Below are 13,693 nucleotides of genomic sequence, written 5' to 3' on the forward strand. Positions count from 1 at the left end.
TTTGAAGCAGCATAGCATCTCTTGGTGGTAGTCAATTATAAAACAAACGATATGCCTTTTCTTTACATGCTGGAAGCAGTCATTCCTGTTGCCAAGGAAACATCTTCAGGCAGCAAGGGTCACCTTTGGAAACAATCGGAAGACTTCAAAACTAGATCAATAGAGAAACACCAAGACCTGAACTTCCTAGCAAGCTCCTGTTTTAAATGTCATTTTCCAATAAACACTTATGTGATTACTATGTACTGGGAAGCAGGAAGGCCAAATTGAATGTGTACTAAGTCTAGTCCAGTATTTGCAAGCTCTGCTCTTAAAGGCCTGTGGTTTTTGGTAGAGATGCTTTGAAAGGAGGAATGAGCAGGATTCACTTCTTAGACGACGGACTGACATTCGGATTTGAAAAGAGAGACTGTATATGGAACTTCAAAGAAAGTTTCCACTCATTAAAAAAATACAGATTCTTTATTCATGCAAGCACACTTGATTATACTTGGTCTAAATTAGTGAGATTTTTATTTTACTTTCTGATAATGTTTTTTCATATATTAGGATTGTACAGATTTTGTGTTAATAATGTACAATTGTGTTCATTAATTCATTCTTTTATCAAATATTTATGACTTCCTACTATGAGCCAGATACTACTCTGGAGATGAGAAGGGAATAGAACATAGTCCCTACATTTAAGGTCTGGGGGACTCAATGTGAGGAAGACGGTAGCTACAGATACAAACAATGGCATTACTTGTAGACGAAGCACAGCAGGATGCTTGTAATTCTTCCTGGGGAGATGAGGAAAGGCTTTTGGGGAGAAAAAAATGCTTGATCTTCGCTTTGTAGGATAGATAAATATTGAGCAGAGAGTCCAGGGCTGGAAAGGCATTCTAAGACAGAGAGAACAGCAAATGCAAAGTGCAGAAATGTGAAGAGCAGATTTCATTGGTGTTCTGTTGACTGGAGATCAGGATGTATTTGAGAGTGTGTTTGGAGATGAGGTTGGAAAAAGAAAGTGGACCTGGATTAGAAAAGTCCTTATATAGTATGAAAAAAGTTTGCCTTATTGTTTTCCAGATAGATATAATCCTATTAGATATAGCTAATAGGATTATTTAATGTTATAATAAATAGAGCTTTAACTAGTTTGGTATTTTTCCCTCTTTTCTCCTTTTACAATTGAGAATTATTTACAAACACCTATGTGCTTTCAGAAGGCTAAAGGAATTGAAATTTCTGTGACTGTTTATTGTCTGAAAGCAAGAACTGTGAAACCTAGAGATTAAAATTCACAATAACATTTCATTTATTGAAATACAAGTAATAGAATTTTATAATAGGAGTTAGCATGACCTCCACTTTTCAAAGTAACTAGTAGAATTAAGTTGTCAGTAGCGATCATTTCTTGAAATCACATACCTTTATTTTTGCCAGAAAATTCAAAAGCGACAGATGCAGATAGCTCTTCTGAATACAAATGTGTTGTATTCCACACTTAAATGCACCTTGTTAACTCTTCCTTTATGAGGGACAAGAATGAAACTTTGCATGTAAGAAATTGTGGAGGGTACGTATGTTCGAGAGCTAAAGCTTTTTGGCATCATTTACGTTTGCCACCTGTTCTAGCCTGCATTTGCTGAATAAATTAGATGCTCTGGGGAGAGTGTATGTGGCTGATTGGTCTGCCTTGTTACCAAGGCAACCATTTTTCTCTCTGCTCTATGACTCTGAAAGGGTTTATAACCCATTAGTGCTCCACTGGGCAGGAACATGAGAAATTTTCTTTTTTTTTCCTTTTTTTTAAAAAAAATTCCTTGTCAAGATGATGGGATTAGTGGAATTCAACAGATACTCTTACCATATTGTTTATTTAGACAGTACATTTTCCAAATGTTTGAAAAACTGAGGTCCAAACCTTGAAGGCACATACGTAACAGCTAAGTGAGGGGAATGCTAATGATAGCTAATAAAAAAATGGAAAACATTTTCAATCTCAAGTGGAGTTTGTCTAAGGCAATATATGTAAAAATACAGATTCTCTGAATTCAGTCCAAAAGGCAGGGAATGAAAGCCTATTTTCCCGAATTATTCCAGCTATTATTTCTATCGGGGTTTTCTCACTCTGCAGAGACAACGGCACATGAAAGAGCATCCATTTAGCAAAAGCTTTGTCAGATCCATCAAAGCATAAATTCAGGGGCTAAGTGATCATTTTCTGAATGCCAAAGGGCTAAGGGGACTGATGCTGGCGGCTCTCTGCGCACTATGGTAACGGCATCGGAAACCAACACAGATTTTTATCCACAAGTGACATTTAGACCTCAGCCCAGTTTTCTTCTGTTTTGCAACCTATATTTCTCTTTCCTCTCCTCCTTTGCATGCTGTTCCTTTGTATCCCAAATCTTCATTTAAAAAAATTGGTAAACCTCCCCAAAAGATACATTTCTCCAGCACCTACCTTGTACCAGGAATTTGATGTTTTCCCACTTGTTTTCCTCCTTCTGTCAACTAAAGGAGGTGGGTATCATTCATCCTATGTTACAGGTGAATAGACTGAGCCTCAAGTGGATTACATAACTTGCTAAAAGTAGTGGGGTGGGTATTCATATTGAGTTCCAACTCATTCTGAATCCATGCTTTTCCACTGTGCTGTAGTGTCTCTACATACAGTTCTGGGGTAATACTAACAATGTCCTCTCTGAGCATTGAAATACTGTGGAGAAAAAATACATATGGAATATTATAACATTCAAATTAAACCTCTTGGAGGGCTTCTTGTTCTATTACTTTGCATTTCTTCGCAAGTAAAATGCAATTCCAGGTTCCGCTTAATTCACTGTAGTGCTGAAGCTTTTGTACATATTTATGAAGAGAAATGGCTTCATCATACATGGCAATACCTTTGACACATTAAAAAATTGTCTTTCTATAAATACTAGAGAAACTGATTAAAATGGAATTTTAAATGCCTATCTGGTAACTATTTTACTTGTTCTTTTCAGTTGAAGAACACCAGGATCTCTGTAAGAGATTAGGCTCATGTTTTGATTATGGACAAATCTTAATGCAGTTAGATTTACTCTCATTTCTCATTGTCTACAGATTTTGATTCTGTATTCTGATATGTCAAAGCCGGAGCTGATATTTTCAAATAAATAGATCTTTGACGGGTACCAGAACATTTTAAGGTATGACCACACCATGAATAGGCAATGTTTAAAAGGTACAGTTCTTAGCGTTCAATAAAACAGCGCAAATGTTTTACTTGGTGTGTAGGCAAAGGGGTGGTTCTTTGTTAAGCATATTGTGATTGACCCCTGCTAAGGTTAAAGATTAACAAACACTTTACTAGAGGATCAAAAACATGCAAGAAGAGCAAAGTTATTACTCTCCTAGAATATGGGAATTTGACAAAAGAAGAAAATGCATACTTTAATTTGTTGCAAGCAAATTGGATTTGCTTTTTTCCCTCCTATTTCCAGCAGCAGTTTAATGTTTGAAAGTTTTTCCAAGAATAAGGTAATTATTTACAATCTGAAAAAGAATGTTGCATAAAAGTATTATTTGCATTTTCAGAAATACCTTTATTTAAATATATTGGCTTCTGTCATTTCCTTGCAGTTATCTAGACTGAATTAAAATACTACTTTTGTGCTCCAAATAGCACGCTAATGCCCTAGTTCATTCAACATGCTTTCAGCAACCATTTGTGGTCTTCTCCATGGTCGGTACTCTGTTAAGTGCTGGGCACCCAGAGGTGAACCCACTGTTCCTCTCCTGTTGAGCTAAGCTTTGTGGGGCACATCTACAAGACATCAATGATCCCAGTAGGGTAAATGCTGCTGTAGCATCATGAACTTGTAGATCGAGAGACATATTGAAAAGGGTTTCCAAGTAGATTCTTTCAGCGCCTACTCACTCCTCATCCTGAGTCATCCTCAGTGTATATTATACTGGTGACCACTGTCTCTACCAGACACTCTCCAGTTTTTGCCCAAATCTCTGATGCATCACAGAGTGCATACTTGCAGTTATAATTCTGGTTTATCTCAATTCTGGTGTTCCCTTCTGCCTGTGCTACATAAGTCAACTTAAACAATGATTCTTTTGGAATGATTTACTTTGTTATGAATGTATGGCTACTTCTCTCACTGAGATAACCCTGCCCTAATTCTCCCAACATTACATTTTAATTACTTACCTGCTGGAAAGCAAACTTTTAAACTGTTGACCTAACCATCAACTGCAAGTGGCGGGGTGTGTAGGAACCATTTCTTCCTGAGGGATCCTCTTGAAGGGCGTGCTTGTGCTACAGATTCCTTAAGACGCTGCCCTTAATCAAACAATGCTCCTCACTGGTGTCTGCTCAACTCTGTCGAGTAGTTTTGTAGGATGTACAATCAGGTTGCCTGGTGCCAAGCGGAGGCCACACCACCCACCAGAAGAGCAGCCAGCTTCAGTCACAACAGTCAGCAGGCACCTGCCACCCCCACTGGAAATCAACATTTCTGGGGTTCAGATTTATTTTGATGTTGTTTAAAATCTAAATTTTAAGCACACTTCTTTTTTTGTACAAAAGAATCGCATTGAACATATTGTTCTCCAACTTGCTTTGTTCTCAGAAAATTTGGAAACGTTTTGGTGTGCTCAAGTCAAAAAGGAAATTTAGTAACAGATTCTGGGCAGTCCAAACCAAAGCTCCAGAAGGAAGGAAACGATGGCTGTTTGGGGAGATCGGAAGCAGCCATTCAAGGGGCCAGGGCTATGCTGTAACTCAACCCACACTGCGGATTGTCTCTGCTCGTCCCTGTTCTACTTCACAAATTCCTAAAGAAGAGAATTCGGGTCTAGCTTGAGTCACATGTCTGTACACTGGACTCAATCAACCATGGCCAAAGAGGCTGGGCGAAGTGACCACTGGGAGAATGATTACAAGTGTTCCAGCCACCCCAGCTTGGGTTCTGCAATTAACCTTGTCCTTTCCTCATTTCCTTGAAAGGCCCTGGTATCCAGATAAAAGGGGCTTGTCAGTACTGACTGTCAATTTATTGTCTGGTCTGAACTACCAGCTAAGATCTCTTTTCTTAACTGTATTTCTCCTTTTTAAACTATACTGACCACAAATTAACCTCTCTTATTTGTGGCTTTCTCTTTCTTTTTCCTTATGGGCAATATTATTTTTCAGGAACATTCTTAACTTCACTGATCTTGATTTTTCTTGAAACTGATTCTGGTTCTCTACCTGATTATGTCATGTCAGACTTCCAGAAGAATAACTCTCTTAATACTGAATCGTCTCCTGCTTAGGGCATTTCTAGTTAATTTTCCAGTGGCTCTGGAGTGGGTCGTTGATAAGTTGAATCTTGAAAGTAGAGGGCATGAAAAAAACATTTATGGAGAGATGAGGAAGTATGGTACTTTAAAAGGACATTAAGGATACAGTATATGTGTGGACATAAGCATAGCTGAGTCTGAAGAGGTAAGAAAAGGTCATGACAAATTTGAAGTCAGTGATAGTCCCGTGAAGAATTTAAATAGGGGAATGACATGATTAGATATGTATATGGAGAGAAACTTAGCTTGGTGTAAGACCTGGGGGCCATTTAAGAGTTATTAGAATAACTAAGGAAAATGCAAAGAGAGTCTAAAGCAAGGTAGTGGTAGTGCAGGTAGAAAGTAGAAAACAAGTGAGATGTTTAGGAGGTAGAATTCATAGGGCTTTACGGAGTCGGGAGGGAAAATAAGTTGTTGACTCTGAAGGCTCTGGTATTTAAAGAGGTTGAGGACAGTGTCATTCATCAAAAAGAAAATACAGAAATGTGTGTGACTGAAGAGTGTGTGTGTATGTGTGTAGGGGTAATACATTTACTTTGGCTTAGGAGTCTGGGCCATGTAATTGGAAATTTCCAAGGAGCAGATGTGTATGTGGGGCAGGAGCTCAGAAAAAAGAACTGGGTTTGGGTCCAAAATAATTAGTGGACAAATCTAATGAGGAGTAGATGAGACGGAATGTGAAGTAGATTATTCAGGAAGAGTGTAAAAAGGAAATTAAAAGAGGGTTAAGGAGAGAACTCTAAAGAATAATTATTTTCACAGGATGAGAACAAAAGAGGAGTCAGCAAAGAGTTTAAAAAGAAATTCACAGAGACCGGAGTTTACTTTTAACCACACAGGAGAGAGTGATGTATTAAAAGTTAAGGAAGAAAATAATTTTGGAAAGAAGTGTATGATTAACAGTATTAAAAATTACAGGGAGGCCCAGTAGAATAAGGCATAATTCATGTCGACGCCGGTGATTACTAAACGATGCTTCTGCAATACTTCACTCTTGGAAAGTACTGAAGTATTTAGATTCTCCCCAAGAATGTATGTGACCCCTTGGTCAAGGCTGGAAGCCTTTGCTTTTCTATGAAATTTGTGACTCTACAATCTGAGTGCTGGGTTCTAAACAAAATGGCATGTGGGATACCTAACCTCTTTTCTGTTCCTGACCTCTGAAAACCACAAACCTCTAAAGGCGGTTAACTGCAGAGTTACAAAAAACAGGAAACAAGTCATTGTTTATTTTTAATGATAAAATATCATGAATGCTAAGTTTCAGAAAATATGGAAATTTTTTTTTTTTTTTTTTTGCGGTATGCGGGCCTCTCACTGTTGTGGCCTCTCCCGTTGCGGAGCACAGGCTCCGGACGCGCAGGCCTAGCGGCCATGGCTCACGGGCTTAGTTGCTCCGCGGCATGTGGGATCTTCCCGGACCAGGGCACGAACCCGTGTCTCCTGCATCGGCAGGCGGATTCTCAACCACTGCGCCACCAGGGAAGCCCGAAAATATGGAAATATTAAACAAAGGAAGAAAATAGAAAAGTGTGGGGCTTCCCTGGTGGCGCAGTGGTTGAGAGTCCGCCTGCCGATGCAGGGGACGCGGGTTCGTGCCCCGGTCCGGGAAGATCCCACGTGCCGCGGAGCGGCTGGGCCCGTGAGCCGTGGCCGCTGAGCCTGCGCGTCCGGAGCCTGTGCTCCGCAACGGGAGAGGCCACAACAGTGAGAGGCCCGCGTACCGCAAAAAAAAAAAAAAAAAAAAAAAAAGGTGTGTATTGAAGGACATAAAGTATGCCAAGATGAAATGTCCCGTCCAATGATGATTATTGCTAATTATTTCTTGTATATTCTTAAACATTTGATTTTCTACTCTCTGGAGTTTCTTTTGTGTATATACTTTTTTTAAATAAAATAATTTACTATTCATACTATTCCTTATCAGTATTTTAACTTGACTGTAAAAATGTTATTTACATCTTTCTACATACACGAGAGCCAAAGATTTCCATCATGCATTTTAATGGTCACCTGGATTTTGTTGGTCCTCCTGTGATTTATATAACTAATTTCTTCTTTATCGGCATTGAGGTATTTCCAATTTTTAGTATCATACAGAACATCAGGATGGGTACATTTCTACAAGTATCTTTACAGATTTGCTCACTGCTTCCTTTGTATACAGTCTCAGAAATGGAATTTCTGCTCAAAGGTAGGAATAGTAACATTTTGATAGTTGTTGCCAAACTCCTGCTCATAGCTTAGGAGGGTATTACTTATTCTCCTGTACAGTTGCCAACAGCAGATTTAATAAATTTTTTAAAAAATGTTTGCTAGTTTGATAAGCTGTCAGAGTCTTAACCATTCATTGCCTGGCTTCCCAGTTCTTGATCCATATGGAGGGCTCTTGTGCTACAGCTGCCCATGTCTGGTGTTACAATAATGACAAATTCACAACTCCATCATCTTTCTAAAGGGAAATTTCTTATATCAAAACAACCCATATTTGGGTCTTAGGTTTCAGTAGCAGCCACTCGTTGACAGCTGCTGGATGGACCTCCTTCTTTAAGTGATACATCTACTGCTAGAATTCTTTGCTAGCGTCTCTTAGAGGATATGAAGTTTCCTAAAATTTTATTTTCTCTTTCATTCCTACCCAAGTCTACTTTTCCAAAAATCTACACTTCCTCTTCAAATATACCAACAATGTTTACCTTTACATTAGCCTTTTATCTTCAATTGGTAAATAATTCACGTTTTGCTAGACCAAACAGAAAATAGATTCCTCAACTTAGACAACCAAAGCAGAAGTCCCTTCCCAAATGATGATGATAATAGTGCAAATCCATTCAAAGGCAGACTTCTTGGACAAGGCATGGGACAAGATTTTCTAGCTTAACTTCCAGCCTCCAGAAATTAACTTGCACACATGGGACTTTATTCCTTTTTGAATCGTTCTGACCAGCATTTTATTGAGAGAACTCATACAATACAGGCACGTTTTCTGTCCCATCTTTGGCGTCTGGTGAGAGACTTCTCTGACATAAAATGGAACTCTGTACCATTAACTGGAATCACTCAGGGTTAAATGACATCACAGGAATGGCTGAGGCAATTCCAAGACTCTCGAGTTTCATGGTCCTTACCTCCTCATTCCACTGGGGCTGTCAGTTGGAAACCTCTAGTCTTACTTCTATATTACAAGGTTTAATCATACAGATACCTTCATAATTATTACTCTCTAATTTCTTCACTAGAGTATGAGCTGTTTAAGGTCACAGAATCTTTGTATATCATCTCTGTACTCTCCATACTCCCAAAGGACTTATTCAGGATTCAAGAGATACTGAATGAATTAGCTTTTAACTATGAGTCATGCTTGCAAGGGAGGAATGCAGACATATCAAAGGTATAAAAATTTCCTAAACTTTTTCTTATTTTATTGCCACCAAGTTTATTCAGTCTACCTTCAATCTCTTATACCTCAAAGCTTTCCCAAACAACAGAGAAGGAATAGATGGCTAACCTTGGCAGTGATTCCTCGGGGCACAAGTCCATTTTACCTCCTAGATATTTGGTGCTACTCTGAATGCATCTGATATCTAGTGATTCAAAGGTGTCATTTTTCCTTTTATCTTGGGAGTGTTCTGTTCTTGGTCATGGCCTCACCATGTCATGACGCTGATGCATTCCTTTGTTTCAAAGTTTTGGTCTCTTTTCCTTTTTGGAGGCAACCCTATTCAAGACACTATTTGATGGAGTGATTTTTGTAATATTATCTGGAGATGTTATGAAACATCATCATTTACATTACCTGGAAAGCAAACCCAGTACCTCCTTAAATAGTCTGAGTTTAGAACCATTTTCAAAAGAAGAGGAACAAGATGAGGTCTAGCTTTATGAATACGTTATCACCTTGGAATCCAGTCCATGTGAAGGGATTTATTCACTTTGGGGTCTAGGACTATGAACAGGAAAAAAAAGGGCTATGTTACTTTTTCTATTCATGCATCTGATGACACAGCCTCAAGTGGAATATTTATATTTATAATAATTTCTGTGTCTTGTGTAAAATAGCAATAGTAGATTGATATCTATTCTCCTTCATCTTGAATTTCTGGAATTCTAGGCAAGAACAGAAGATAACAACTCATGAAATTTGATTTACAGGAAGCTTATTATTTAGTAAAGATGAGAGAGACAGAAAGATAAATGGAGGAATATGTTTTTTGGGACAGGATGCAGCATTTTTGAGTGTATGATTTTTGCCTCTGGTTCATGTCAGTGGTTCCCAAACGTGTCTGCATGCGAAAAATCCCTGAGGTACTTTAATAATCACAACAACAACAATTATAATAAATGACAAATGGGCCAAGGGCCCATTCCAAATATTCTGATTCAACTTTGGGGTTTGTATTTGGATACTGATATTTTGAAAACCCTTAAGTCATTCTAATTTGCAACCTGGTTGAAAGCCACTGGTCTATTTGACAATACCCCACTATATTCTGATATTGTCCTTGAATGTTTTCTTAATAATTCTGTTATGGTTTTCTTAGTTGCCCACAGCATGTGTAACATTGCATCTCTCAAACATCCTTTATGTTTATGTTTATCTTAAAATAAAAATACTGTGCTTTTTATAGATAAGAAAATTTACTGTTGTTATATATTTTCTCTCAAAATGGATTTTGAGGGAGAATGATGGTTATTCAAGTATGTGGGGAATGCAGTGATTTCTTTTGCTTCTCTGGTTTTATCAGGGCTTTGTAGAAAGGCCCTCAGACACTGTGGAACCCATCACTGATCTGCTAATAAATACATACTGACTTGTTCCGCAAGATGCCAACTGAGTGATCTGCTTTCAGTCAGCTAGAAACAACTTTAATCCCTAACTGAGGTGAGCTTCTCCTAACCCGATGTGCTTCAAAGTAAATCGACTCTTATGCTACCCAGTCACTATCTGCTTCTTGGCCACCTTTGGCCCCTGGGTCTTCAGGAAGGTCACATGACATTTCTGCTCTGTAAAAATGAGGGAGATAGATGACAGGGCTTCTGTAAGACACCCTTTTAACTGTAGGTTCAATGAACTGTGTTCTAAATAAACACTTCAGTGACCCGCTGAACACTATTCATACCTAAGAGCAGGAACAATAGCCTTCCTCTCTTCTGTCTTTTTTTTTTTTTTTTTTGGTCGCAGCTAATTATAGCAAAACCAAATTGTTATGAAGTGTCGTGGACTCCTAGCATGTGCACATGCATCCAGTAATTTATTAAACAATATAGAACTGATATCTAATATCTAAGCCCTGCTGCCGGCTGTCATAGGAGTTATACACTTAGATAAGACACAATCATTGGTCTTAATAAATTTACTATCTCTTATCAAGGAGCTAAAGAAGGTAAACAGAAACAACAAAATACAAGGTCACAAGCCTATGAGACTGGTACAATCTAATTCCAAGTATTTGGAGGGAATCTTTTGTACCAGCATGTGACGTGGAGGATACTGAACAAATGAAGAAGCCCCCCAACTCTTCTCTTACCATCCTTTCTTGTCCATTGTAATCACTGTAACCAGAGCATCTTTTCAAAAATGATTTTTTTAATAATTGTAGATTCACACGTGTTGTAAAAAATAATACAGAGAGATCCCATACACCCTTAACGTACTTTCTTACAATTTACCAAACTTGCAAAATGTAGTACAACATCAGAATGAAGGTATTGACATTGATAAAACCCACCAATCTTATTCAGATTTTCCCAGTTTTTCTCTTAGTGTGAGTGTGTGCATGTGTATTTGTTCTATGCAATGTTATTATATGCATAGATATGAACTTGTAGTTTCCTGTACCTGCCATCATATTGAAGATACAGAGCAGTTTCATCACCACAATGATCTCTCTCTTCATTCTTTTATAACCACTCACCTATTTCCCATTACCCACTCCTTCCCTATCCCTAAACCCCAGCAACCGCTAATCTGTTCTCCATTTCTATAATTTTGTCATTTTAAGTTATGTAAATTGAATCATACAATATTAAATCTTTTGAGATTGGCTTTTTCACTTAGCATAATTTCCTTGAGATTCATCCAAGTTATTACATGAATCAATAGATCTCTCTCTTTATTGCTGAGTAGTATTCCAGAATATTCCATGGTGTTCCATGGTACTCCATGGTATGGATGGACCACAGTCTGCTTATTCATTCACTCACTGGGCCATCTATTCTGTTTTCAGCTTTTGGCTATTATAAGTAAACCTGCTATGAATGTTCTTGTACAGGTTTTAATTTTTCTGGGATAAAATGCCCAAGAGTGCACTTGTTGAATAGTGTGGTAATTGCACAGATGATCTCTTAGAAATACAATTTAATTGAGTCACTTCCCCTTTTTAAATCCTTTCAACATCATCTCACTACTCTTAGCATCGAAAGAGTAGACATCAGCCTACAAAGTCCTGAAAAGTTTGGAGTCCACTGTACTTTTTCCCTTCTCATTTAATGCTTTTTCCTTCCTCTGCCTCTCACCTCAAGACACATGGACCTTCTTTTAGTTTCTTAAATGTGCCATGTTTTTATCTGACTACAGATGTCCTACAATAGTGATAGAAAACCTGTTAGATGAGTAGAATGCCAATGGGATGGTTGGTTTGCAACTGGATTGGGTGAATATGAGTTCTTCCTGATCATCCAGCTCATAAACCCCATGCTCTTCATAGCAAACCTAGTCCTCTTGGAAACCTACTATTTTTTTCCATAATAAATCTCATGATACTCGTGTTCACAAGGGTAACTTCTTCCCTCAGCTCCACTTAGAACATCTCATTGGATAACATGTCCTAACAATTCAACTTTCTATCAAGTCAATATGTATTTTTGACTTAATCTGCGTTAATGGTTATTTATTTTGATGGATCAATTCTTTTACTTTGGTGGTAAGAGTTAGAATTTTCGCAATTTGAAATTTAGTATTGAAATAAGTTAATTTTGTTAATATGGGGATATCTGCTCACTTTGAAATGATGGATTGTTTCTTACAACAAAAATATATGGCTGATTTGATGATGTTTAAAATCAGGACAATAGAATAAAGTCTAAAATTATAAATGAACATAATATTTGTTAGCTTTCAGTATGGTCCCTAAATGTGGTCATATTTAACATCACTAAACTAAGCCAATATCAAATTCATTTAACGGTAAATGAATGAATTATTTAATTGTTTTAATTAATTTTTAAAGTGACTGTGTTCTCTTTTTCTCTGTACCATTTATCATGCCTAATATTTTCTTCACGCGCATTTGGACTAACTCCCAAAATAGTTTAATATTGAACAGAATATAAATTAATCGTTTAAAAATACATAGTTTGCAAGACTTTCTTTCCCTGAAGCTTTATATCTTAACTTTTTTATTCTTCATCTTTTATAGTTTACCTCCTATTCTTTCTGATTTCTGCATTAAGAAGAGATTAGAACAAGTAATCACATTCTCTTCATTCCAAGATTTAGGTAAAGGGTCTTTAAGTCATCTGTAAAATGGGAAATGTTAGACAGTGATATATTTGACTTTCATTTAACACTTGCAAACTGATATGTAATGGAAGAAAAGTTACATTTGAGAATTTACAAAAGGACTTATTATAATGTGATGTTTTTGCCTTGGTAACTATAAATTTTGAAACCATCATTGTTTCATGGGATTCAGATTTTCAATGGAAATAAAACTTCCTGTGGCATCTGAATTATCTTATGCAGAATATTTAACTATTATTTCGTGATGCATAAACCTTTAGAAAGGTAAATCAGAAACATGATTACCTCTAGCAAAGGACAGTGAGAAAAAGAGAAATTTAATCTGTAAGTAATAGATAACTTAATATGCTTCACAGAGAACCTCATTTTCTCTACATTAATATACAGAATCATAATTTCATTTATGTACCTTACTGAATTTCCAAAGCACTAACACTGGATTATCAAATGAATAGGAATCTACATTTCCATATAATTGATCTGAAGCTTAGTAGTCTTAATACACACATTGAAATACAAGATTTTTTTATAACCAACAGAGGTTATCAGTTCTCAATATTTGTTGCCTTTGAAATATCATTAAATTATTCCCATTTTCCATTCACTTATTTATTCATTCATTAAATTATTCACTGATCTGACAAATATTTATTATGTTCCTACCAGGTACCTAACACCGTGCTAGGTACAGAGATGTGTCAGTGAGCATAAAGCACATGGGGTTTCAGGCAAAGAGACTGGTAGGGGAAATTGAGACTCAAATATAGTAATAATTGTGTCATTTCAGGTTAATAAAAGTGCTCAGAAGGAAAGGCTTCCTGTGAATTAGAGCAAAGAACCTAG

The sequence above is a fragment of the Kogia breviceps genome, chromosome 4, assembly GCF_026419965.1.
Source record: "Kogia breviceps isolate mKogBre1 chromosome 4, mKogBre1 haplotype 1, whole genome shotgun sequence".
In the NCBI taxonomy this organism is placed as follows: Eukaryota; Metazoa; Chordata; class Mammalia; order Artiodactyla; family Physeteridae; genus Kogia; species Kogia breviceps.